Source organism: Ursus americanus, chromosome 3 (assembly GCF_024610735.1).
Source record: "Ursus americanus isolate L20-20 chromosome 3, mUrsAme1.1.p, whole genome shotgun sequence".
NCBI classification, from domain to species: domain Eukaryota; kingdom Metazoa; phylum Chordata; class Mammalia; order Carnivora; family Ursidae; genus Ursus; species Ursus americanus.
In genome coordinates this window covers 85144783-85171485 of record NC_142129.1, presented here as the reverse complement: position 1 = coordinate 85171485, position 26703 = coordinate 85144783, and the positions used below count along the sequence as shown (strand labels likewise).

The 26703-nt window shown below is 48.7% G+C and overlaps 1 protein-coding gene across 7 annotated transcripts in view; it reads left to right on the top strand.

Annotated features, from left to right (window-relative positions):
- Nucleotides 1-26703, top strand: part of ATXN7L1 (ataxin 7 like 1) — a 234206-nt gene that overhangs the window by 132514 nt on the left and 74989 nt on the right. The window contains exon 1 of one of the 7 annotated variants that reach the window (XM_087861178.1): nucleotides 8593-26701. The exons of the other annotated variants lie outside the window; for them this stretch is intronic. The gene's annotated coding sequence lies outside the window, so the exon portion shown is untranslated. Of the gene's footprint in view, nucleotides 1-8592; nucleotides 26702-26703 lie in introns of those variants that run through there. 7 annotated transcript variants of the gene reach the window in all.

Here is a 26703-nt window from a genome sequence, read left to right as displayed (position 1 = left end):
TTTCTACTCCAACAGGAGAAAACCTGGCTTCCCCCATATGCTGTCCATTTCATTGTTCAATTCCAGTCTGCTTCGACAGCAGTATCAGAATTGTTAACCAGTGTCCCCATGGGAAACAACTTTATCTGCTAGAATACAACGCTTATGTGCACTTTCTTTTGCCTTTAGTCTTACAGACTCCACTCATTTCGAAGGTTACTTAAGTCAACACTTTTCCCCAACCCTCTTCAGTGAGGTGGTTTCATACATTTGCAATAGAGGTAGAGTCTCTTGTCACAGTCTGCATTCCTTCCTGAGATCTAAGGGGACAATTTTTTTTTTTTTTAGTAAGCACTATGCCCGCTTGTGGGGCTTGAGTTCACAACCCTGAGATCAAGAGTCACATGCTCTACCAACTGAGCCAGCCAGGTGCCCCAGGGAACATTTTTTTAATGTTTTATCTCTAGCAAGGATAATAAATTCACAGAGAAAAACTACCATAAGAAACAAAGTGGTATAATCATTTTTTTTTCATTGCCTTGATTTTTTTAAAAAAGTAATTCTTGGGGTGCCTGGGTGGCTAAGTGTCTGCCTTCGGCTCAGGTCACGATTCCAGAGTCCTGGGATCAAGTCCTGCATCTGTCTCCCTGCTCATCGGAGAGCCTGCTTCTCCCTCTGCCTGCTGCTCCCCCTGCTTGTGCTTTCTCTCTCCCTCTTTCTCTCTGTCAAATTAATAAATAAAATCTTTAAAAAAAAAAGTAATTCTCACATTACGCAAGTGATACATTCATTATAAGTTCAACTGCTTGGGCACCTGGGTAGTTTGGTTGGTTAAGTATCTGCCGTCGGCTCAGGTCATGATCCCAGGGTCCTGGGATTGAGTCCTGCATCTGTCTCCCTGCTCAACGGGGAGTCTGCTTCTCCCTTTGCCTCTGCACCTCTGCCCTGCTCGTGCTCACTCCCTCTCTCTCTCTCAAATAAATAAAATCTTAAAAAAAAAAAATAAACTACTTAATACTACTTCACTGCTACTCCAAGCCCAGTTCCCCTCCTAATGGTGAACATTGCTATCATCTGGGCTATGTCTGTGCTCATGTTTTTCTTGCAAGTATATCCTCATATATGTACCCATAGAAAATGTGTAGCAGTGCTGGGGCACCTGGGTAGCTCAGTCGGTTCGGCATTCAACTCTTGATTTCCACTCAGGTCTTGATCTCCGGGTCCTGAGTTCAAGCCCCACGTTGAAAATGTGTAAAAAAAGAAAAAAAAAAGTGCAGCAATGTTGTATGCGTTCTGACATAAATGGTTTCACTCATAACTGCTGCCACCCAATTTTCTCCAATCCACTCAGTTTCGATATCTCTCGAGTCTGTGTGTGGCTGTGTGGCCCATGAGTAACATTGCACAGAATGGACATGTGGGTTCCGATTGTGGGGTCCGGCTCTACTTTAATCAGCAGCACTACGGTGACAGTCTTGTACGAGCACTTCTCCAAGAATTGCTGGGTCACCGAAATGCACGTTTTCTGTAACAGCTACTGTCAAACTGCCTATCAGTATAGTCAAGCTAGGGGAAAAAAATCTTGTTCCATAGAATGTAGCTGAGTGGGACCGAGAAGAGAATCAGATTTCCAGTTTCTAATTTGTCTTAATGTTTCTCTCCAGAGAATAGTAACTAGGGGGTAAGACTCACTGTGTGTTATTTTAAAGAACCTCATGCTGTGATGATTTCCAGTGCTTTTAAATGTTAATAGTTAAATGATTAGAAGAGGGACACTGTGGTATAGAAGGCTACCCGCTCACCCATCCTTAGCTGATGCTGTAGCAATTATCTGAGTGTGCAGGAACTTCTCTGCTTAACGGGGGCCTGGGACGCCACAGGCACAGAGGGACCAAGATGGGAGACACCGAGGGGAGATTCCTCATGGCCTCTCACATGCCCCCGACGAGTAGGAAGCTCAGGAGTTCATTCAGCAATCATGCTTGTTCATCTACGAAGGGCTGGCCGCGGGGTTGGCCTTGTGGCATCCAATTATTCAGACAGGTTGGAAATTTCCGGAATCCCCATCTGGTATCTGCATGGACAGCGGTGGCCACTTCCCTTCTGCGCCCTCGTTTCCCATTTGATTGAGTGCATGTTGGGTGCCAGGGAGGAGGCCCAGCATTGGGGAGACGGACGTGAGGGTGACATGCCGCTGTCCTGGGTGTGCTCACACCTGGCTGCGCCGGCCATCACCTCGGACCCTCGGCTCAGTCCTGACTGGGTCCTGCGAAGGGGCACAGGAGGCACTTTCTGTGCAGGCTGAGGGCTGGGAGATGCGTTACGCACCCTTAAATAACGCGAACGGCGATTCGAGCCTCCCAGATGTGCATCACTTCCCGCTTCGCTCTCACAGCCCTCTTTGTGCTCCCGGAATTATTTCCTAGGTGATTGGGCGTTTGGGTGGATGTGTGAACGCTAATAACTTGCTGTGCTGCTATTTAATCAGATGTGGAAAGATTAAATTAAAGTTGCTCACGATGTCCCTGTTCTGATTAATCAGAATCAGGTGTACGCTTCACACGCAAAGAGCAGACTCCCCACAAGGCAGGCTCTACTCACACAGCCTGTCAGCCATGGGAAGTCGGAGATGGTGCCGTCCGAGGAGGAGGTGGCGAAGGATTCAGACAGATTTTTTTTAAAGGTTTGCGGAGGAGCTTTCATTAGAACTCTCATTATTGGGGGTTTATTCTCCCAGTGGTCCTATAATTTACCACAACTGGCTCCAGAGTGGGGAGGGCAGAGATGGAGGGAGACTGGTTGTTTCCACTTACTATTGGTTTATAGCTTTTCTCAGAGCAGATGTGATTTCTCTGGTTTTATGGTTGGTCAAGCAGTAAATTCTCTCCTCTCCTCACCTCTGTGTTCTGGACCTTGTTTGTCCTGCAGAAGAGGTTGAACAATGCCCCCTCAAAAAAAGATACACTCAAATCCCACCACCCCTACCTGTGAATGTGACCGTCTTTGGAAATTGGGTCTTTAGACACAGTCGGGGTAAGGCGAGGCTGTATTGGATTAGGGTGGGCACTAAATCCAATTTGCGCCCACCCTAATCCTAAAGGCTGGTGTGTTTATAAGGGAAAGGACAGAAAGATTTGGACATAGCAGAAGCTAGGAGGGAGACCTTGAACAAATTCTCCCTCAAGCTCTTCAGAAGGGACCCAACAACTTGATTTCTGAATTTTGGCCTCCTGAGCTGCGAAAGCACACGTTTTTGTTGTTTTCAGCCACCCGGCTGGTGGTACTTTGTTGCAGCAGCCCTGGAAACTAATACGACCTGTATTTTGGTTCTCTTGGAAAAAGGAGGCTTTGAACACAAATATCCTGCTTCCGTCAAAAAAAGATTCAGCCCCACATCTAGCAATGACTTTCAGTTCCAAAATCTAGCCTTCTCCTGTTCTCCGTGCTTTGCAGCAAAATCAAGTGCCAATCAGATATCTCAGCGGCGGCGTGGACACTTGAAGTCCCGGTCTCTCTGACCCCAGCGGCCCCGCTCAACAGCCCAGCATCGCGGAGCTGCAGCCTGGGGGCGGAGCTGCAGCCTGGGGGGCGGAGCTGCAGCCTGGGGGCGGAGCTAGAATCCACCAATAGGCCAAAGAGGAAGAGTTGTGGCTTCTGTCTCCATAGCGTTCCTAGGGAAGAGACTATAGGCCTGTGGGCCATCCTGATTTGTACCCACCTGAAACACACAGACTTTACCACAAAATACACATAGAGGGGCCAGGAAGAGGGTGGGCAGCCTAGTCCTAGGTTCTCCGTGGCTGGTGTTTTCCTTCAAAGCATCCGTTCAGGATTCACTGAATCTTCCATAATATCATAAAATTTCAGAGCTGCACAAGACCTGGGGTATGATTCAGTCCAACTCTCCACCCCATTTTATTTATAATAATGTCATCTGCTATTGTTGAATAACAATATAAATAATACCAAATACTTATTGAATACATATTGTGTGCCAGGAAACTTTTTTTTTTTTACGATTTTATTTATTTATTTGAGAGAGAGAGAGAGAGTCAGCATGAGTCGAGGGAGGGGCAGAGGGAGAGGGAAAGGCAGACGCCCCGCAGAGCAGGAGCCTGACACGGGGCTCGATCCCCAGACCCTGAGATCATGACTTGAGCCGAAATCAAGAGTCAGACACTTAACTGACTGAGCCAGCCAGGCGCCCCTGCGCCAGGAAATTTTCTAAGAGGTCTGTGTATAATTAACTTATTGAATCATCACAGTAACACTTTGCCACAGGGACTCTCATTATTCCCAGTCTATAGATAAGGAAACTGAGGTACAGAGAGAAAAGGAACCTGCCCAGAGAGCAACAGCTGGCAAATGGCAGAAGCGTGTTTGCCTCACCCTGAGCCCTCTGCTCCACAGAGATGCAACACGATATGCTATGCCTTACCTCACGCAGCCAAAGAGCAAGAGCGTCAAGATCGGGAGCCACAGTGCCCGAAAACTGGAAGTGGGACTCTGTCTTCTTAATATAGACCCAGCTGCGCACACGAGTGCGTGTGCAGGCATGTGTGTGTCCATGCATGTGCACGCACACGCACACACACACACCTCTTAAAAAGAGGGACCACTAGTCACTTCCAGGGGAACACAAGCTTAGAGGAAGGGATTTAGAAGAAAGACCCCATTGTGTTATCAGTTAGGCTACCCAGTTCCCATTAATGTAAAAAACTTCTCCAAAACAAGTTTTGCCTGAGCGTTTCCCTCCCAGAAATGCACTAGTCAGAGCTGGATCTGGGAGGGGCAGTCACAGAAGAGCGCGGCCAGCCATATGGTCTCAAGATGAGGACCGTGGGTCCCGCTGGGCAGAGTAGTAGGCTGAGGCTGCCACACGAGCCCCTGGGGTTCTCCCAAGTGTTCCTCCGGGATGGTCCTTCCCCTCTGGCTTGGGGTGTTCACCAAGTTTGCAAAATGAGGTCCCAGAGGAATGACACCCGTTGGTGCCTGCACCTGCTCTGTCCCCGCTGTTCCCCACCCCCACTCTGGGACAAGACCCCTTCCCCACGTGGCCGGGCCTCCGGGAGGGGCTGTGATAGATGCGCTATGTGCCGGAGAACAGGGTGCACACAGGAAAGCATCGCTGCTCTCCAGCTGGCCTGCAGCAGACCTGTCTGGTGGCTTTGGGGGACGGTTATTAATGATGAGCCACTTGAAGGCCAGCTGTGCCGAAGGATCCAGGAATGGGTCCAGCAGCTAGGTGCAGCGCCTCGTGGCCCCCTGCCCGTTGCCAGGCTTCTCCCTGAGTCAGCCTTCTGTTCCATTCCTTCTTCTGCTTCCCTCAAGGGGTGCTGGAGGCCATGGGGGAGTCAGAGATGTGGGGAGACTTCCATACCCTATCACACTGTGACTCTTTGTGGGTGTCATCTCTCCTCGTTCCAGCCGACGGCCCACTGGTGGAGGGAGCGAGGTCGGGCAGGAAGGCCCCCACCACCTGAAGCCACCATCCTGGCCATGCCGTTCGGCACCCGAGCAGGGCATCTGCTATCAGGTGGTTGTGGTCATGGCTGCCCGGACTGTGGCCTGGGTGAAGGGTCATCTTGCTAGAATTTCTGAGGGGTCAGAGCACAGACAGAGAAGCCATGTGTGTGGAGCCGGGGAAATTCCTGTTGCCCCTGGGCTGAAGAGATTAGAAAGGCCACGGGGCAGGACGTGAAACAAGTGCCTTTGCCAAAATGGAGGAGGCAGGGCTGCCCTGGGGAGCCTGCTCGGTGCTTAGCAAGGTTTTACTCTGCCTCGGCCAGACAGGTGAGAGCGCCCTGGGATCTTCCACTGGGTGCCCAAAGGACGCCAGCTCCTCTGAGGTAAGGAGAAGGTACCTGGATTACTACTAAGCCAGGGTTAGCTCTGCCCGCTCCAGTCTACACTCTGCAGGTATTAATGAATTAACCACCTGCACTGAGGATAACAGCCCAGAGAAGCAGCTGTGGGCCAAGGACGGCACCAAGATCAAGATTTCAGCCTTCCGAAGAGGTATTCAGACCTTTTAACGAAGCCAGAAGCAGAGTCTAGGTCCCAGATTCCAGCCCAGGCCCCCAAGCTCCCTAAGGCTTAAGATATAATTCACCTTCAGCAGTAATAAGGCCAGAAGACCTTTCAGGGATTAGACAGTCACCCCGAGTTTTAGAAGAATCCCAAGTTTGGGGCGCGGCTGAAGGGAGGCTCCTTTCCTAGGTTCTCTGGCAGCGCCATCTTTGAATGCATTCTTGGCCAGGCCTCCCACCGAGGCCCTTTCTGTTCCCTGCCCTTAGCTGAGCAGCAGAAATCGACTTCAAAAGCAGGGCTCACTCCCTGTGCTGTTGTTTTTTCTGTAAGTGGTGGGTTTTAGTCTGTCCTCGGTCTATGGAGCTGCCAAATCCTAACTTCCTGTCTCTGCTGTAGGCTCCAGGTACACCCCCAATTTAAATAGGTGTCGGATTCACCCCAAATGTAATGTAATCCCTCTTTCTGAAGACCCTTCGATTCCTGACCTGCATCCTCTGTATTCGCTCCTGCTCCAGGTTAAGAGGGAGCTCCGGGGTATCTCTCTGGGATCTGGTCAGTACCACGAGGGCGTAGGGAATCCTAACCTAGTGAGCTAAGACACACAGTCATGCATGACTTCAGGAACCCAGAAAGACCCAGAGCCCCAGGTAGCAATTGTGTCTGTCAAAGTTCCTTAATCTGGAAAGGCTTACCTGAATCCTGGGGATATTGGTTTTGCCAACTACCCATGTTCCCTCGAGAGGGCCTCCCAAGCCTCCAAGAAGTGAGAGGGGGGCAGAGCCTACCCCATGGGGGCCTCCTGGGCCGAGTGTGGGAGAAGGGTGTTCCCCAGAGGAAACCTAAAGTCTGTTATTGTCAGGATGCCTGGGTGGCTCAGTTGGTTAAGCATCTGCCTTCAGCTCAGGTCCTGATCCGAGGGTCCTGCGATCGAGTCCCACATTGGGCTCCTTGCTCAGCAAGGAGCCTGCTTCTCCCTCTGCCTGCCACTCCCCCTGCTTGTGCTCTCTCTGACAAATCAATAAATACGATCTTTTAAAAAAATTAAAATAAAAATAAAGTCTGTTCTTGTAAGAGGAGAAGAAGGGGGAATGAATGCTGATCAGGCCAGAGTACCAAACGTTCTCCTTATCCACGCACTCCCTCACCTCTTTCCTTCCCTACCCTTCCCTTATCTGCCCTTCAACTACTGCTTGCAAAAGCAGAGGAAGCTCTCCGTTGTGGTGGGCAAGGTGTGTGGGCCCGGTGACCACTGTGAATGGTCTGTGACCTGGTCTTGTTCATTGGGGATCTGGAGGTAATAGGGACATGCCACAGGCCATGTAATACCTGACTTCCGTTTGTCACCTGTTTGTGCTGTCTTTCCACACCTGGAGCCAGTGCGTCCGTCCTTGCTCAACTCAGAAGCCTTCCCCACGAGCTAAATTCTCTCTCCCTGACCTGCGCTCGACCTGCACTCGGGTGCCGCAGCCTTCTCTCGGCTTCTGTTTTGTTCTGGACTTCCTGTTCTATTTTTGAGCAGTTGTAGCCTGGACACATGCCTTGGCGGACCCAGAGCCCATGTGAATGGCTAGCATCCGACCTGAATACCTGCCCTGCAGTTAGCGACCTGGGTTTGCCCCAAGTGCAAGGTGGCTGCCTGCCTCCTGTCAGTCTCCGTCCTCCACCCTCCCGACCTGGCTGGCCACATTCTCTCCTCCTACTGTCAACAGCTACACAAGAACCGTGTGTGAAGAGGTGTTTCCTTGCCTGGGAGAGTCCAGAGAGTTTATACCCATCTGTGCCCTGCCTCTCTGGGGAGCCCTCGGGCATCCACACCCAAAAGGAGGATGTGGCCCTGTCTCTTTGGAACAGTGGGTCAGGCAAACGGTGTTGTAGCTTTCTTAAACCTTCTTCTATCCCGTCCACCCCAAGGGTGGATCGCATTTACTTGGGTTCTTCTGATCACTCAGCTTACGCAAAGTAGCACACGGGCACTCAGAATTGGAACCGCTGACTTGCTGGCTCTAATCCAAATAAGAACTTCTGCAAAATGCCCTACCCTTCCTGTGGCCACTGGGGCTGGACCCACGTGGGTTGGCGACCACGTGAGCGCTCTTTCCCACTCGGGCATCCTGCCGTAGATGAACTGGGTTACTTAGCGTAGGCACAGGACTCAACCTAAGGGGCCACCCTGTCATTATTTTTGTGTCTGGTGTTTTGGTATTTTTGTTGGTGTTTTAAAAGTGGAGCAGTTTTATTTATTTAAAGATTTTATTTATTTATTTATTTGAGAGCGAGAGGGAGAAAAAGAGAACAAGCTGGGGATGAGGGACAGAGGGAAAGGGAGAAGCAGACTCCCGGTTGAGCAGGGAGCCCCATGCAGAATGTGGTCCCAGGACCCTGAGATCACAACCCGAGCTGAAGGCAGAAACCTAACCGACTGAGCCACCCAGGCATCCCCCAAGGGGAGCAGTTTTAAAACAAGAATTCCAGGATCAAGTTTGGTGACAAAGATTTTTTTTTATCTGATTTACACTTCACCTGCCCCCATTTCTTCTCACTCCACCCCCTACACACACACACACACACACACACACACACACACAAAAAGCACCTTTTAATGCTGGATATTAACCATTTCCCAGTTGTCTTAATAAGAAGCAATTATAATTTTGAACTTATGATTTTAAAATATAATATTCATACTATTATAAAAGAATTCTTGCAGATTAATGACAAAAAGCAAATATACTAATTCAAGAATGGATATGGCTAGGCAGTTCATTAGAGAAGAAATTCAAGTAGTCAATGAACATGAAAAATGTTCAGCCTCAATGGTAAACAAAAACAAAAAATAAAACAAAAACTTATCAAAATGGCAAATGTTTGGAAGCCAACAATACCAAGTATTAGTGAGAAAGAAGGAAAACAGACTCACTTCCAAGCTGATGTGTAAAGGGGGCTCCCTTTCCACCAGGAGTTCGACTACAGAAATCAAGGGCCTGGAACCAAAAATTCTGCTTCTAGGAATTTATATAAGAAAGTAAATAGAAATGTGTGCGAGAATTTACCTAAAGGATGTTCACTACAGAATTATCTAGAATAGCAGAAAAGTAGACCAATCTGAATGCCCAAACAGTAGGGCTGTAAGAGTACTAAGGAGACCTCTCAAAATCGTTTCAAAAAATTTTTCATGGGGCACCTGAGTGGCACAGTGGGTTAAGTGCCCAACTCTTGGTTTCTGCTCAGGTCCTGATCTCGGGGTCGTGAATTCGAGCCCCACGTGGGGCTCTGTGCTCAGCGCCGAGTCTGCTCGGGATTCTCACTCTCTCTCTACCTCTGTGCCTGCCCACGTGCGTGCATGCGCGTGCTGCCTCTCTAAAACAAATAAATCTTGAAGAATTTTTTTTCATAACATGGAGAAATGTTCATGATGCGGAAAAATAAATAACAGTCAATATACTTAATACACAGAGCTTAGTACAGTCTCATTTTTTAAAATATGCACATACATGAACTTTTAAACAAAAAGGTGTGGTAACCATGGGTAATTTTAATTTTCTTCCTTGTTCATGTCTGAATTTTCTAAATCCTTTATTACACACATACTGCTTATATGATTCAAGGTTTTTTTAATGATTTTTATTTTTAAGACATCTCCATACCCAGCGTGGGGCTCGAACTCACAACCCCAAGATCAAGAGTCACACGCTCCACTGACTGAGGCAGCCAGGGGCCCCATATGATTCGATTTTTTAAAAAATGTTAACAAACAAGTAGCATGATAACAGTGCCAGAGTTAAGGTGCATGAGAACCCACTTTGGATGGGGAGTTTGTTAGGTGTTTTGTTTGTTTATTTGTTTCTAGACCAGAATCTAAATGGATCAGGAAAAAAAAAACAAAAACAAAAAAACTGGGCCCCTCATGCAAAATACCTAATATTTTTGTGGAGATTTTCAAATCCTGGAGGGAATAATGAAAAGATGAGGTCTGCTCAGGTTTTCATTTTACCACCTACACCCTGTCATTGAAATTTTTCCTTACAGATATGAAGAGTAACTACTGACATGTCTCAGTGGGATTTTAATTTATATAATAGAGCTAGGATTACATTTTTTTCTTATCTTTTAAAAAATCCTTGAAATTCTGCTTGCACCCCCTTCTCCTGAGTGAAAAGCAGATTTGATGGCAGCTTGCTGAGGCAGGGACGACATAAATGCCCCCCGAGGCGCCCTTCCTCCTCTACCACATCCTTTCTTTTCTCTTTCTCCTCCCCCGCTTTGGGGAGGGTCCCTTTTCTTTGCTTATACCTTAAGCCTGCTGGTGTCTGCTTGGGATGCCCCAGCCACAGTCAACATGATAACTGCTTCCTCCAAGAGTCTATAGGACAGGAGATGGGCAGATTGGTTTGGCTCCGAACAGACTGGCATCGTCATTGTAGTATCGGGTGTGTACTTGAAGCTGATTTTTCACACCATGATCCCTGCTCCACTTCTCGGGTATGGGATTGGGTACATTTTTTGATAAATACGCCACGGGTAACAATTTTACCAGGTGTCATAGGGAAGTAGTCAAGTGCAAAGCTATTGCTTTAAATGTGAATGTCCGCCTTTCACTAGTGAGCACTCCTCCCACACCTTGGGGTTGGGATCTTTGACACAGTTGGAGACACGTGCCCCGCCTGGGTGATAACAGTCATGCCTTGGGGCATTATTTAGACAGCTCGCCACTCCAGTTATTCAAGATCATAACTTCCTTATTCTTTTTGAGAGCTTTTCTCAGCTTGGCACCAAAGGAATTCAGGATTCAGACTGTTGTAAAGCATGATATGAAAGAATGTGAATTTTAGAAAATTGGGAAGCTCTGAGGAATTCCTGGGGTCGCCCAGTGCTGGGCACTTCCGGAGTGGCTTGACACAGTTCTCTCTTAATGCTCCCACGAGCTCCAGGAGGCGGATAGTGCACCCCAGTCTCCAGCGGAGAGGAAAAAGCTCAGACAAGTTAACATTCTTTGCCTAAAGGTTCTGCGCTGGTAACGACTGCTGGAGCTGGGTTTCACACCCCTGCCTAGCTCTTGCTGGCATACCAGGCCGCCTCCCAGAACATTCACCTAAGCAGAGAAATCTATGCCTAGTCACACGTGTGCTGTTACAATGGGTCTGGCCTGAGAAATGAACTTCCGTCAGGTTTTCTCCAACTCCAGCGAGCAGCGGAGTGTCCTGGGGAACCGGGAAAGCACAGATCCCACTTCAGCAGGCCTGGGGTGGGCGCCCACTGATGCTGATGGTGCAGATCCGAATCCTTCTCCTGGGAGAACTCGGCCCTAGGTATGGAAGCAGCACTTGGCAGGCGAGGGCTCTGTTATGCAGAATATGGATTTAAATTCTGACCCTGCCAATTAGTGGGTGGCTTGGGCAAGCTATTTAACCTCTCTGGACTTGCTTACTCATCTTGAAAATAAGGATTTAAATAGCAGCTACTTCTCTGAGTTTTGAGGATTAGATGAGATAAGCCACGTGAAGTACTTACAATTGATAGTTCTTAATCAGGATTTGCTTTGATTAGTACCACACGGAGCCACACCGCCCTGGGGTGGAGGAAAGTGCTCTGGCCTTCTAGTCAGAAGGTTTGAGATCCCGCCTGGACCACTTCCGAAGCGCGGAGGCTCACTGGGGGTGGGAGGCCCACCAAGGCCTCCTGTGCCTCCAGGCAGAAGGGCTGACGGGTACCTGAGTAGCCTCTTGCTCTGGGGACCAGTACAGAGCTTGGATCCGGGAGTCCTCTGGAGCCTCCTGATCGGGGCTTCCCACGGATGCCTACGTGGCTTCCAGGGCCCACGTCAGACACAGCTCAGGCAGGGGGCACACACCAAGTGCCCTGTCGAAGCTGTCCCGCCAGAGCCCTAGCCTTTCCCCCTGGGGCCTAGGGTCACCTTATTGCCACTGTGCCTGATATAGGTTAAGGGCCTCGGGCCCTGCTTCCTTTTCATTGCATTTTATTTAATTTCTGTGTCGAGAAGGCCCTGCAGACCCGCGGGTGGAAATACAGAAACACGGGTACGTCTCCCCAGGGCCCTGTCTGCACTTCACCCGCTGCGCTCCTGCAGCAGCTCAGGCTCCAGGGCAGTGCTGCCGTGTCTGTGGTGCGGGCATTGCCTCAGAGCCCAGCCGCAGCACCCGCGCTCCGTGGCGGAGTGTGGCCATTGAGAGCCTTCTGCAGAGAGTGTCGTTTCCAGCCCAGCAGCAGCCGCATCCCTTACCCGGTCCCTGGCTGTTGGAAGATGTAGGTCTTACTATTACTCAGGGCCTGTGGGGCCAACAGGATCGGGAGATTGTTGGCATTGACAAGGTACTTTGTTACGGTTCCAAAGAGGAGGAGGCGTGCTGTGTCATTCAGGGCCACACGGGGAAGCACCTGGGTCAGTCAGGCGGCAGAGGAAATGGGGAAAGCAGAGGCAAGAGCCTTTACTGTGGTCTCCACGGGAAGGAACAGGTGAGGCATGTAAGCGGGCGTAGTACTGGCTAGTTTGAATGATCGAAGCAGGCTCCAGGGTGTACGGGCTGTCTCTGGTTATCTGTATCTGACCCTGGCGTGACTGGGACAAGGGAATAGTGACCTAGACTGTCAAGGAGGTGGTTGTGGGTATGGGGGCTTTAAATTGGTTGATTTGCATAGGAAAGATACACTTTGGGGTGAGTCCTTTGCTATCTCTAGGAATTGGCCGGCCCAGGGTCAGCAAGGCCCTCAGATTTTTCAAGGCATCAGAAATACAGAAAAATAAAAAGGCATGATTAAGATGCCGACACGTGGAATCTGCATTTTAACCAGATCTCCAGGTAATTAATGAGCACACTCAAGTTTGAGAAGCACTGCTCTAGTGCCCTCTTCTCTGATAGTCGGAATTGGGTCTGTGAAAAGCCAGAGAGCAACAGATGCCCTTAGCCATTCTGTGCACGAGAAGCAGGGACGGTGGGGCGCCTGGGTGGCTCAGTCGGTTAAGCATCTGACTCTTGATTTCAGCTCAGGTTATGATCTCAGGGTCCTGAGATCAAGCCCCGCATCCCAGCTCCATGCTGAGCCTGGAGCCTGCTTAAGATTCTCTCCCTCTCCCTCTGCCCCAAGCCCCGCAAGCACACATGCGTGCTCACTCTCACTGTCTCGCTGAAAAAAAAAAAGAAAGAAAGAAAGAAAGCAGGGGTGGTGACTACAGATTTGGGAGACTAGCTACATTGAAATCTTAAATGGACAGCTAAGAAAAAACTGTCCCAGAACATTAACAACGCTTTTCATTTCCTGGGCATATGCTAATAATATTCTTTTGATGGTTAATAATGATTGGTGTAGCAGTTGTAGATACTGGGAAAACAAATGTGGTATTCATTTCTATAACAGAACTTATTCAAAAGTAGGGAACTTACCACCTCATCAGTGAATGGAGAGAAAAGCCAGTGTTTTTATCCCCTTTTACAATGGGAAAATTGGTCAATAAATTAGCCCATAAAACTCAGGTTTCCTCTCCTCTCAAATGAGTAGTGCTTCAATTTCTTGTAATGGGACATTAATCTCTTCGGTGTGACCAGTTATCTCTGGGTGACCGGTGCAACTTCCATTTGTCAGCACGCACAGAAACTCCTCTAGAAGGAGCCTGACTGGCCCACTCCACTTGGAGAGGAGGCAGTATATTGAGAAAGAATCGAGAGCAAGAGGAACCAGAGCCAAGTGTGGGTGTCGCTTAGAATCAGTGCTCGGACATAAAGGGACCTTTGAATCCATCCAGTGAAATCTCTCGTTTTAAAGATAAGGACCCTGAGGCCCAAGATGTGAGTAGCTCGCATGAGGTGCTGGGACTCCTGGACGCTGAGCAGGGCAGGACGCAGGCTCCAGGCCCAGTGCCAGCCTTCGCTGTTCTCCATGGCACTGGAGTCACTTTCTCCTCCCCCCCGATTTGGGCAGAGCACCTCCTCCTCATAGATGAGAGCCAAGCGCTTCGTGCCCAGTCTGGCAGTGCTGACGGTGCAGCCGTGTAGTTCCTTTCTTTGCTTTATTTATTTATACCCAGCCTTGTTGCAAAAGGATTTAAGGCTGCTTGTAAAATTGCAAACAACAGAGCAAGATAAAATAAATTTCAAATAAGTGAGAAAGATGAGACAAAGGAATAAGTCGCTTCCCAGCAGCTTTGCCCAGCGCCACCCTGCTCAGGCCCAGAAATCTGAGTGATCGCTGTGAGGCCTGTGCACCTGGCCCCCTCTAAACTCAGCACGTTGGCGGGTTTTTCTCCCTGGCTGCTGTGAGAGCCTCTCCCCCTTTGTGGTTAAGATGCCCTTCTGAAGGTCACTTTGAGGGACTTGGAAATTCTTGGCAGTGGGTGACATCAGCGGGGCTGGCCACGGTGGTGATGGTGGCATTGTTGACACTGCTCTGTTAAGGCCAGGCAAGAGAGAAGAGCTCACGGGTCCGCAGAACCTTGGGACCGTTAGAGTTGTCCCATATCCGTCTCCTTCTTGGCCGCTGCAGGCTGGAAGGAAGAGGCCGAGTGTTGCCAGAGTTCACAGCCATTGCTTTTCGCCACCCCGGCTCATCTTGATCCCTTTTGCACCGTGTCAGCCTATGCTTCAGCTCTGATGTCTTGGTTCTGGAAGGCCAGCTCCCTGGATGCTTTGACTTCTTCATGCAAGGGACCCAGGCATCCTCCCTGCTCTGTGGACCTCCGCTGGCTCCCACAGACGGGCCTCATTCTCAGGCAGGCTCTGCCTCAGGCCCTCTCTCTCTCTGACTTCGTGGGCCTTGTCCCGACCCCCCGCTGGTGTGGGTGGCCTCTTTGATCCCTTCCAAGACCCTGCTGGTGCAGAATGAATCAAAGCTAAGTCCACCAGAAATCCCAGGACTCATGACAGCTCTCACCCCTAGACATGTCTGGAAATGTGCATTTTGTGGCTGTCATAGTACTCGGCATTGGTTAGATCAGAGTGGCTAAGCGCTCTGCCATGCCAGGGACAGCTCCGCCCAGGGAAAAATTATCCCACCAAGAATGCCAGGTGCATCCCTGCTGATAAACACCGATAAGGACTCAGGAACGCCTAAATATTTACACGCGTACAGTAGCATCCCAACAGCCACGCTGCAGATTTCTTGGTTTGTGCCCAAGAGCTTAGTGGGAGGAAATCACTAAATTATTTTTATCTACACAGTGTGGTTAGAAAGAATTACATTCTGAAGGGTCAGGCTCTGCTGGGAATTGTTTATTTCATTAGGCCGAAGTCCCACGGTCAGATCAAGCTGCGGCTCTACTGAGGCATCTGGGACCCAGTAACTTCTCAGCTCAGCTGGGCACCCTGGCGTTGGTGAGCGCCCCATGAGCCGCCAGAGCCCCCTGGCACATGAGTGCTGTCGGATCACCCCGGCCCCCACGGGGATGCCGGTAGCTGGCAAAGCACCAGCGACCTGTGACTGGTTGCATTGGGAAAATTTCTCCAGAGGTTTTTTTTTTTGTTTTTTTGTTTTTGTAACAAGCAAAGGAACAGAGCACTCAAAATTAAATAGACTGTTGCCTCTCATAAAAACCCGCTCTCATGCTCTTAGGCTTAAAAAATAATTTTTGAGCCCACTGGCTAAGACAAGTAATTAAGATTAGGTAGCCCTCAGACCACTAAAAACTGCAGGCCTAGCTGATCCCTGCATTCTCTCTCGCTTTACCGTGGATTGGCAAATTATTTCCTGGTTTATCCACACGCTCTCTAACACACTTTGAGTGCCTGCTACGTGCCAAGGCTGACACGAGATCTTTGACTTCGGCTCTTCAGGGAATCATGGAAGAGGGAGGCCGGCCCACGGGTCAGTCCAGGGCTGTGTACCACGCACTCAGTGGAGATGTGCTCAGCGTGTCCTGGGAGCACTGAGACAGGGACTGGAGTGCCACCCAGCAGAGGTGACGGGTGCCGGGGTCTCCCAGATAGCCCGAATGTGGGAACATTTGAACCGGATCTTGAAAGACGACGAAGAGTTAACCAAGGTGCAGAACGAAAGGGTGCCTTCCAGGGAGAGAACACTGTGCACCAAGTCACAGAGGCAAGAAACAAAAGGTTCTCAGTAGTCCAGTGCGGCAGGAGGGAAGAAGGCCGGGGGAGGGTATCAGAGTGAGCCCGAGCGCCCGGAGCCCTGGAGACAAGTGCTGTGACAGATTCTTAGGGACTGATTCTTCTGCAGCTCAAAGACGCAAGAGGCCATTAGACATCTCTCAATGCCACATGTCAATCAAAATAATTAAAAGCAAAAGAACCGGAAAGCTGGTTCATATACTCCAACATCCATCTAGCTTTCCTCCCCCCGAAAAAGCTTTTGATAAAGTAAGATGAAGTGCCAGAAGATGTGTGTGTTCAGTAGCAGGACATGAAGTGAGTAGAGTGAAAGTAATAAAAATAAAATAAAATTTTAAAAACCTCAATCCCTGCCACACTGAGGAATCTCTAACTCCGGATAGCAGAGCGTCCTTGGGTTCAGAGTCCGACAGAGTTCAAGTTCTAAATTCAGGTTCTGCCTTGATTCACTGAAGTTTTAACAGCTCTGGACTTTGATTTCCTCTTGTAGACATGAGGGTGATGATACCAATCTCATCGTGTTGTTGTGAAAATTAAACCATGTCAGCCCAGTGGTTTTTATTACCAGCTCGTTGTGTTGTGTTGTTTTGTAAGTGACGTCTCAACCGAACGTGGGGCCCAAACTCACGACCCTGAGAGTCAGAGTTGCACACCCTACCGAGTGAGCCAGCCCGACGCCCCCACCCGCTCGTTATTTGTTACTTTTTAAGGTACTAACTTAATCCAGAGCAAGCAGCAGATGATGGTATACGAGGACCGGTGATCGTTCAGTGGAGTAAAGAACAGTCACAGAGGAGTTAGTAAAATAGATTCTAGAAAGAAAGAATTCCTATTTCTGTTATTCACTGGATAAACGTCTGTCACATACTTTCTGTGGTCAGGCACCGCGTGAGGCGTAGGGACTAGAAGAGTGAAAGACAGCCCCGGTGTCTGCCTTCATGAGGCTTGTAATCTGGTATGAAAAGGAGTATGTTGGGTGTTTTTTTTTTAAGAGTTTTTACAATTTATTTTTGCTAGAGAGAGAGCAGAGCGCATGAGGGAGGGGAGAGGGAGAAGCAGACTCCCCGCTGAGCAAGGAGCCTGACGCGGAACTTGATCCCAGGGTCCCAGGATCAGGACCTGAGCCAAAGGCAGACGCTTCACCGACTGAGCCGCCCAGGCCCCCGAAAAGGACTATGTTTTAAGGGATCCCTTCCTGAAATCTTGCCGCTAGAGACTCACCCAGAGGCATGCTCCCTGTGGACCGACCTAAGCTGGTTCGGCCGAACAGAACTCCTAGGTTCTGGTAGGAAACAGTTGCCGCTGCAGAAAGGTGTAGAAGGTTGAGGTGCTGAGGGCTGCTTCTCCCCTACAACCTCGCTACCAGCTTATAGTGAACTCTTCCTGTCAGACTGAAGGCTGCCATAGATACCACAGTGATCAAACAAACGTGTGTCAGCCGGTGGGAAGAAAATTGACTTAACCAACTCGGTAAACGTGATGGAGTCCCAGCCTCCCCTCCTTGGAGGTATTCCAGCCATACTTACACAAAAGGTTCACTCGAGGCAGTTGCAAGACTATTCCAAACACAGGACTATTTCCCCAAATCAGCGTCATGCTGGCATCAACCCTCCTAATTCACTGGCTGCACACGGCAGCCTCGGGTGCCCTCCCTGAGGGCGAAGGGCAGGCCTCACTGCATTGGAACCCGCTGTTTATTCAAGGGTGGGATGTCTCTAAAGGTCTTGGCCAGGCCACATATCATGAATACCTCTAATTTCACCGAAAAGAATCCATGTCTGGCATTCATTATACTAAGTCACAAATTTCACCAAACAGAAGCCCATGTTTTATGTTGAGAGCATTGATCAAATTATGGATAGTGAAAAGATTTAAAATAGCCAGCCACTTTGGGGTTTTTTTGTGTTTTTTTTTAAATTTTTATCAAGTTTTTAATCTTAATTCCTGTATAGTTAAAAAACAGTGTTCTGTTAGTTTCAGGTGTACAACATGGTGATTCAACAGTTCTGTACATTACTCAGTGCTCATCATGATAAGAGTAACTCTTTAATCCCCATCACCTATTTTACCCGTCCCTCCACCCACCTCCCCTTAAAGTAGCCACTTCTGGAGTGTGACCTCTCAGATTAATACGGGTTGCCCAATCTGGACTTTGTATTCTTGATAGCATGTGAGCTGATGACCTGGAGATAGAGCCCAGACTCACTGGCTCATTCACAACAGAACACCAGTCAGACTCAAGTACTTTTTTTCTCTTTTATTTATTTTTACTCAAGTACTATAACGTAAATCATTGACATTGTAACCGAGTTCCATTTCTCTGTTCTATTCAAAAGGTATGATTTCCAGTGTCAGGCAGGGGGACTGATTATATCCAAAATCACCATAAAATCCTGGATTGTTCAGGAAAGTTGCGCTGGGCCGGCCCATCCATTTCATACCTCCTTTTACTTTCAGGAGGTGTCCAGTTAGGATAATAAAGTCTATGGCTATTCAATTTATAGAAAATGCTGTAGCACCAAACAAAATGAACACACCCAGGAGAACTGGGTTCGAATCCTGTCTCTACCAGTTCCCAGTAGGCAGGCCTTAGGCAAATTGCTTCATCGGGATAAAGCTTAACGTTCCTCATTTGTAAACTGAGAGTGATACACTTGCCCTCCCTCCCCAGTCATTTTTTGAGGGAAATACCAGTTATCCCATGGATGTGAGTAAACTCTATGGAGAGAAGGGCACTAACAAGAGTTAGGGGTTATTCCTGTCCTTAAAGCCAACTTTGGTTTATGCTTTGAGTTGACTCTGGCTTGGGAGAAAACTAGCTTTAGAATATAGATGACAGGGGCACCTGGGTGGCGTAGTTGGTCAAGCTTTCGGGGCAGGATGTGATCTCAAGGTGGTGAGATCAAGCCCTGCATTGGGCTCCCTGGTCAGTGTGGAGTCTGCTTAAGATCTCTCTTCTGCCCCTCCCCCTGCTCTCTCTCGGCCCCTCCCCCCATCTGCTGGCGCGTTTGGGTGTGTGTGTGCTTCCGCTCTCTCGCTGTCTCTCAAATAAGTAAATAAATCTTTAGAATAGAGATCATGTCAACTCTCTCACTTGTCTTTCTATGGAATGGAGAGACCCCATGTGTAGCCCTGTTTCTGCCAGGGAGGTGAAAGCCATCCCCTTCCTGCTTCGGGATTTACTTTTACCCTTAATTCCATCGGAGAAGAGAGCATGAGCCTTGCAAGTATAACCATAGGTCTTTCCTTTGCCTTAACGTGCATTCATGTAAAAATCTTCCAGTAAAGATTCAACTTACCCTTCTTTATATGAGTAGAACTCTTTTGAAAGTTTGAGAAGACCTAACTAGTGAGAGCCAAAGGTGAAAGCCAGTCTGAGAATCCTGCCTTGTTGACGCCTAGACAGAGCAAATGTTCCCATGGCAACAGTCACAACGGAGGTGAGGATGGGGTGGGGAGCCCCGACAGGAGTACTGTTTTGCATAATAATGTAGTTTTATTTTTTTCAAAGTGAAAATTGCTTTTCTCTCTTATTACGAAAGTAATACATTGTAAAAACTGCCCAAATTTCGAGAAATATAAGAAAGTAAATATTTTGGTGTAAAACTTGACGATCATTTTTCTGTGTGTATGTGTTTGTCTATGTGTTGTACGTGTGTATCTATGTGCATATATCTTATATTTTAAGAAATAAAAGTGGAATCCTATTATAGACATTACTTTGAAATCTGCCCTTTTTTTCCATTTAAAATTGTTAAGGAAACATTTCAGTAAATATAGATCTATGTCATCATTTGTATAGCTTCCTAGCATTGCATGGATTAGCGGTGTCAGTAATTTACTTACCCAGGGCCTGATTGCTTGTTATTTAGGTTTGGTGAGGGGCACAGTATCTACCCCTCTTGCTGTAATTTTTTTAAAAATCAATATAAGATATCTACTCTGAAAAAAAAAAGATATCTGCTCTTACCGCACCTCTGCGCATGCGTGCACACACACACGCTTGTCAACATTCCGCCAGGGGAACGTCTCATTTATTTATTAGTTTGTCTTCTTTGCATTTAGGTGGACAGAGTCCGAGAGTTGAAGTGTAGACCCGGGAGGGCTAGTCAACGACAGGGCAAAGGGCAGCTCGGCTGGGCGTGGAAAGCCAGGCTAGGGCGTTGCGAACTGCCTGGAGTAGGGTCAGTTACTTGCCCAATAACCTCGTACACAGGAGCCCGGGTCTGGTCATTCACGATGCAGCACTGTTGCTGGAAGCTTCTGTCATTCAGTAGCCCTTCAAGCAATGAAAGGGGCTCTGCATCAGAATACTCCTTTCGAAAAAGAGAAACTCGCGTGCACGTGCAGGTGTCCCCATGTGGTGCATCCCATGTCCGTATCGTGAACTCTACTCTGGCCAGGAGCACTCGACGAGCACCGAGTTCCACGGGGCACCCACTGGAGCACCCACCGGGCTGTCCCTGAGAAGCGGCTTCCACTTAGCTTATGCAGGAACCTACCAGGCTGGATGGTCTGATTTCCAAGTTCAGCATATTAGCCCTCTGAGAAGGACGAGGGGGGCAGGCCCTGCTGGGGAAAAAGAAGTGACGCCACAGTGCAGAAGAATAAAAGTGAAAGGCAGAGAGTGGGAAGCGGAGGCCCCTTCTGTGCTGGGGCACATCGCCCTGCACACTTTCTCAGTGTTTGTAAACTGCGGGCACCGCCTGTGATGGGGGGGCCGGCAGCTTCGTGAGTCTGGACCAACGTTTTACACAGCAGATGAGAACGTGTCAGCGTGTTTTTTACTTAGTGAAAAGAAAAATCTTTTTTTTTTAAGATTTTTATTTATTTATTTGAGAGAGAGAGAGAGAGCATGAGCAGGGGAGGAGCAAGGGGAGAGGGAGAAGTAGACTCCCCACTGAGCAGGGAGCCCGATGCAGGGCTCGATCCCAGGACCCCGGGATCGTGACCTGAGCTGAAGGCAGACGCTTAACCAACGGAGCCATCCAGGCGCCCCGTGAAGATAAATATTATCTTTCAGAGTTGGGGTCACATCCATGGGGTCACACTAGGGCGCAGGGTAAAATTTATGACTTCAGGTGGATTGCGGTCAGGAAGTTGGAAGGCAACAGTTGTAGGGCTCTCAAGTCGTCACCGTTGTACAGCAAAGTTTAGAACAGAGTGCCCTGAATGATGATCTTGAGTTATCACCAAAAAAAAAAAGGATCAAACAATGTTCAAAGTCTGCCGTTTAAGAGGACAAAGTACAGTGGGATGATCTTTTGGAAAGATTCCTATTACAAAGTGCCTCCAATATTTTTTGAAGATTTAGTGTTTTAAATTTTAAGTGGAAAGCCTTTCTACCTTCTCCCTACCTTGAATCACAAACATAACTTTTAAAAACACCAAATTTGAGGGGCGCTTGGGTGGCTCAGTCTGTTAAGCATCTGCCTTCAGCTCAGGTCATGATCCCAGGGTCTCGGTATAGAGCCCCCCACCCCCACCGCCGGCTCAGCAGGGTGTCTGCTTCTCCCTCTGCCTCTGCCCCTCCCCCTTGCTCCAGCTCTCATGCTCTCTCTCTCATGCACTCTTCTCTCAAATAAATAAATAAAATCTTTATTTAAAAAAACACCAAATTTGACTGGAGGGGAGGAATAAGAAAAACCTAAAAAATAGCAAAATAAAATATTGTACTTTAAAATAATTGACTAAAAGAAAATTAATTGAAACACCAGATCTGAGACATATTTAATGTGATGGTATTCCCCTTCCAAGTATATACCTAGTGAGGTATACACGTGTCTTTTTGATGTATGTTATGAGGAATTTCAGTCATTCGTTCAAAACGCGTATTAAAAACTCACAGCAAGGCTTCTGCACTTGGCTAGGCGTCAGCCTTCAAGATAAAAGAGGCTCGGAACTGGCCCTCAAGGAACCTACAGTCCAGTGGTCCGATTCCAGTCAGCCCACATTTACAGGCGCTTTGCAATTTGTGATGCAGTAGGGCTCAGGCTGGCTGAAATTGATACTCTTCTGAAAACCCCAGGGTATGTGGCCTCCGTGTGTGTAACCACTGGCCCTGTGGCTTTGGTCACGAGGCCACATCACCAGGGATTAAGCCAAAAGCCAGTGCCAGGTAAGATCAGGAAGGCTGGCTCAGCCCCTGTGAATCCAGGCAGAAGTGAAGAGCCCTGAGCTGGGCCACAGGTCCTGACCTGAAAGTGTGCAGGGCAACGTCAGGGACGAGAACCCAAGGGGCAAAGCCAAATCTGCGGCCACAGCTGCTGACACACTTACCTTGCCTTTCTGGCTCCTGACACCTCAGGCCTCTGCCCTTTTTTTTTTTTTTTTTTTTTTTTTGGCTCTGTCCTTTTCCTGACCAGCTTTCCACGTGTCTGGGCCATGTTCTGAAGACCTTCCCGGTCCCTGACCAGCTTCCTCCTGTGGGTATGGACTCTGAACCGGCTCCCTTTGCTAGGGGCAGTCCTGACGCCCAGAGTGTGGGTCCAGGGCCCCAGCTCTGTCTCCCCCTATGCCGTCCTCCTCCAGGGGCTGGAGGTATGTGCTCATCTGCCTTCCCAAAACCACCGTCCCCATTGGCAGAGCACCATTTGTCTGGTCTATGGTAGAGCCCCTTTGCGGAGCACACCAGTACTAACCACGTTTCCGCTAATATTCCATAGCCCTCTCTTAGTGCACTTTTACTGATTTGATAGTACAGATCGGGTGGTCATGCCTCAGGGATTTTCAGAAGTTCCTGATTTTAAATAGCCTACCCTGTCTTCCCTAAATATGCCAGTGCTTGTCAAACCATGTGTTCTCCTTTTAAGTTTTAAAAAAACGGTCTCTCTGCTCAGAGGAGTCACAAGTTATGTGGAAGTACTCTACTCGCTTTGTATCTTGTAAGCAAATGAGTTTTCCTGCCGAGACTGTTCTCATTTACCCAGGCCCTGTATTCTTTTCAGGCAGCATGGATGCAAATGTCCTGTGGTCACCAAAACAACCTCAAATAAACCAGTGAGAGGGACCACCTGTGCATTCCTCTGACCATAGAGCCTCTGCAGTCAACAGGAGCTTATGCATTTGATTAGTCCTCACCAGCTCAACTGCTTTAGTCACTTTGAACATGAAGTCCACCTTGACCCCCACCTTCTCTGGCCTTTGCTTCTATGCTTTCTTATTGTGTTTTCAGGGGAGAAAGGAAGGGGAGAGAGATAGACTCATAAGGCAGTGTCCAGGTACTCTAGAACTCTATAATCTTCACCTCCGGACCATCCCCCCTCCTGCCCTCTACATTCGGCATCGCTGGTCATGGTGCTGAGCACTTGGGTCCCCAACAGATGTCCCTGTTCCCCTTACAAACCCTGTGGCCATCCGCAGGAACTCACTACCAAGCTCCCTCGGAGGAAATGCCCTAAACCTGCAATAAACTTGCTCACAGTGTATCATGCAACAGTGATATCATTTTCTATCAAGCTCTGAGCGTGTCCACTCAGCACAGTCAAGGAAACCTTCATTTGATCCAGTGTTTTCAGTGGCCTCTGCTGCAGAAGAACTCAACAGAAGCATAGCTCTGAAACACACTCATGAAGAAGACATCCACCACACCGTCTGCTAAGCCAAATCCCTCCCCCATGCGAGACAGCACACCTTGGAAATGCAGACTACATAATGTTCAGCAGAGCAGGCCTGCTGGGACACTCCGCTCGGGCTTCTCCTTAGGGGAGGATTAGGTGAAGAGCCAGGGGTTAGCACATGGGTGAACTCATCAAATCAAAGAAGGACAGTGTGCAAACGGGGTGGAGGTGGTCGCTTCCCATTGACTCGGAGCTGTGCTGTCCAGGTGTCTGAAGCTTGCAGGCGCAGAGAGGAACCTTCTGGGTCAGGGAGTTGCAATCTGAACTGTAACCGAAAAGCCGTGAAGACAGTTCTGAGAGAATCTAGAGGTGATGTGCTCTGCCAGTACAACCATTTGGGTGGCCTTTTTGGTACGATCATTGTGTGTTCTGGGAACATGGCAGAGGCAAGCAAGACAGGCTGGGTGAGGAGTCAGGAGACCCAGCGCTGCGCATTCTTTGCAGTGTGGCCCTCGACATGATTGTGGCCCTTCCAGAATCTCGGTGTCCTTGTCTGAGAATGGGAATGATAAAGCCCGCCACTTTTAAAGTGCTTTGCGAATAGAAAGCACCAGGCCAGCGCACGCGAGTCATCATCGCTCGTTCGCTCGCTCGCTCGCGGGGCTGAGACCGAGGCCTCCCTGGGCCTCAGCTTTCTTCCTTTGTTGCTTGGGCCCTGCCCATTCAGGATGTTTCTGAGGGTCAAAGAATTTAATGTGCATGAAGGGGACACGTAAACCATGGCGTTCCATGTGAAGGGCACGCCTTGTGAAAGTTCTGGGTCACTTCGTGGAGTCACTTGATAATCCGGAGGCCGGGGCTGGTTTGAGACTCCCTCTGCCCGACCTGATCCGTCTCTCTGGTGGCGGCCCTTCCCCTGTCCTCCCCTCCCCCACCCCAGCCTTCTTCCTCCCCAGCCCCTTCCTTTGTCTTGGATGCTTTCAATTGCCTTTGCTCTTCTCTCTTGATCTGTCAGGCAACTGCTGTGTTTCGCTCCAGGGGGGCTCCGTTCCAGACCACAGAGAAACCATTTCGATATACAGTTTGTAATAAAATGTGGATTCCTTCGAGAGGAAAGGAGCAGCCACCAGGTGGGCTCATGTTCACCACCATTGTACTGCTGACCCCCCAGAACTAGAGGAACAACATTTACTCACAAATCTGGCCTGTGTCACAGTGTTTTCCCAACAACCTGTTACTACTTACTTGTTACTTTTCCCTAAGCCTCTGGAGTGGGGAAGTGGCAACACTTGATTCTTCAAATCAAAGCTGGATGATAGATAATTAGTGTAGAACAAGAAAGAATTCACTGAAAATTTAAGCCAACAGGCATTCACTTGGACGGTTACAATTGGAATCGAGGAGACACATTCAGGTAGAAACCGGGACGTGTTCTAAGGAAGACAAAGAGGGGGCAGGGCTAGGCATGCAGTTCTCATTCAGGTCCTCTATGCAAAACAGGGATTGAAACTAGGCTAGCTGGGATTGGTCGGGTTAATATACAAATGAGGGATTGAACCGTGTTAATTGCACGGGCTCTTTCTGAAATGGAGAGTGAGGATGATTCAGATGTCGTGATGAGGAAGTTAAGTCCTGGCTGAGGGCTTTCGGCTGGCTGAAAGGTTTCTAAAAAGTTCCTGGATCTGCGATAAGGACATGCATATATTCCTCCTCTCCTTATGGCCTCCCAACCCCATTTTAAAAAGAGACGGCCTTAGCTAGGCTTGCTTGCTGCATTTTGCAATCTCCATAGGTAGACAGATAGATGATAGATGATACATAGATAGATAATGGGATAATTTCTCACTCTTACATCTACACCCCAGTTCTCTTGGAATTCAGTTTCTCAAATCTTCAGGTAACTCTAAAATGTTATCCGGCTAATTGTCTTGGTCCTAACCTGAGATGGTGCTGAATGCATTCTGAAAAAGAAATGGAAAACCTGGTTAAATATGAGATGTAAACATTCCTTTTTATTTTATTTTGCCAGATGAAAATACTTTATTCACTGTCACCAAAAGAACACAGAGTGCAGTCCTGGACGAAGGAGAAGGGTTGGCCCCAGCAACCCTAAACCCAAAGGGGACAGGGAAACCTTTCTCAGGACCAGGACAGAAACAGCCCAGGGACACGGCCCCCTCCATCTGCTTCCTGTGTGGCTCCGTGATCTCACTGCATGGAGCAGGGAGCTTGGAAGTCCCTTTCCTGTGTCTCGAAATCTCCGTTCAGCACGCCCCTTTTTTCTCCTCTGGGACTTGCCAACTTCCAAATCCCAGGGCTTCTGCAGTCACCCCCAGATGTGCACCAAGGCCTCAGCATTTGCACAACCTCTTAGTCAATCTCAGAGTAAAAGATGCTTCAAGGAAGCACCCGGTTCCTTCTGCTAATAACGGCAGTTTGTCATGTGACACCTGCCCCTCCCCCCCACTCTGATTCTCTCCGAAAACCCCCCACCCACCCCACCAATAAACTAGGTTGACGTCTGTCCTTTATCTGCCAACATCTCCATTTCCTTCAAGGTGGTAATCTTTTTGCTTTTGTTATTTAAGTTATGCTTTCTTCTTAATTGTTCCCCAATTGCTGTGGGGCTTGCATAAACAGTTAACAAAAACACGGCGCACGAGGCAGCCGTTTCGCTTTCTGTGCTTGTTGTTCTTGGCACTGGGTCAGTTCTATGAACTTCTGGTGTCCAACTGGTAGGACCTGAAACTCTGTGTTTAACAAGTGCCTGTAGTCAAAACAGTCGGCGTGTGCAACCTCGGCTAGCTGGGCCGCTGCAGCTGGTCAGCCGCAGTCCCGACCGCGCAGAGCGCCGAATCACGTTGCTCCGTCTCAGGGGTGGGCTTTTGTTGTTTAGTTGTTGCGGTGTTTTGTGGGCTTTTTTTCCTCTTTTTTTTTTTTTTTGTTTTTTTGGGTTTTTTGTGGTGGCATCCGTGCTAATGTGGATCTCTTCAGGTTCCAAAAGTACAACATGTTACAGTCGTCGTAGAATCAGATTAAGTTGGCAGCCTGAGTCTCTCTGT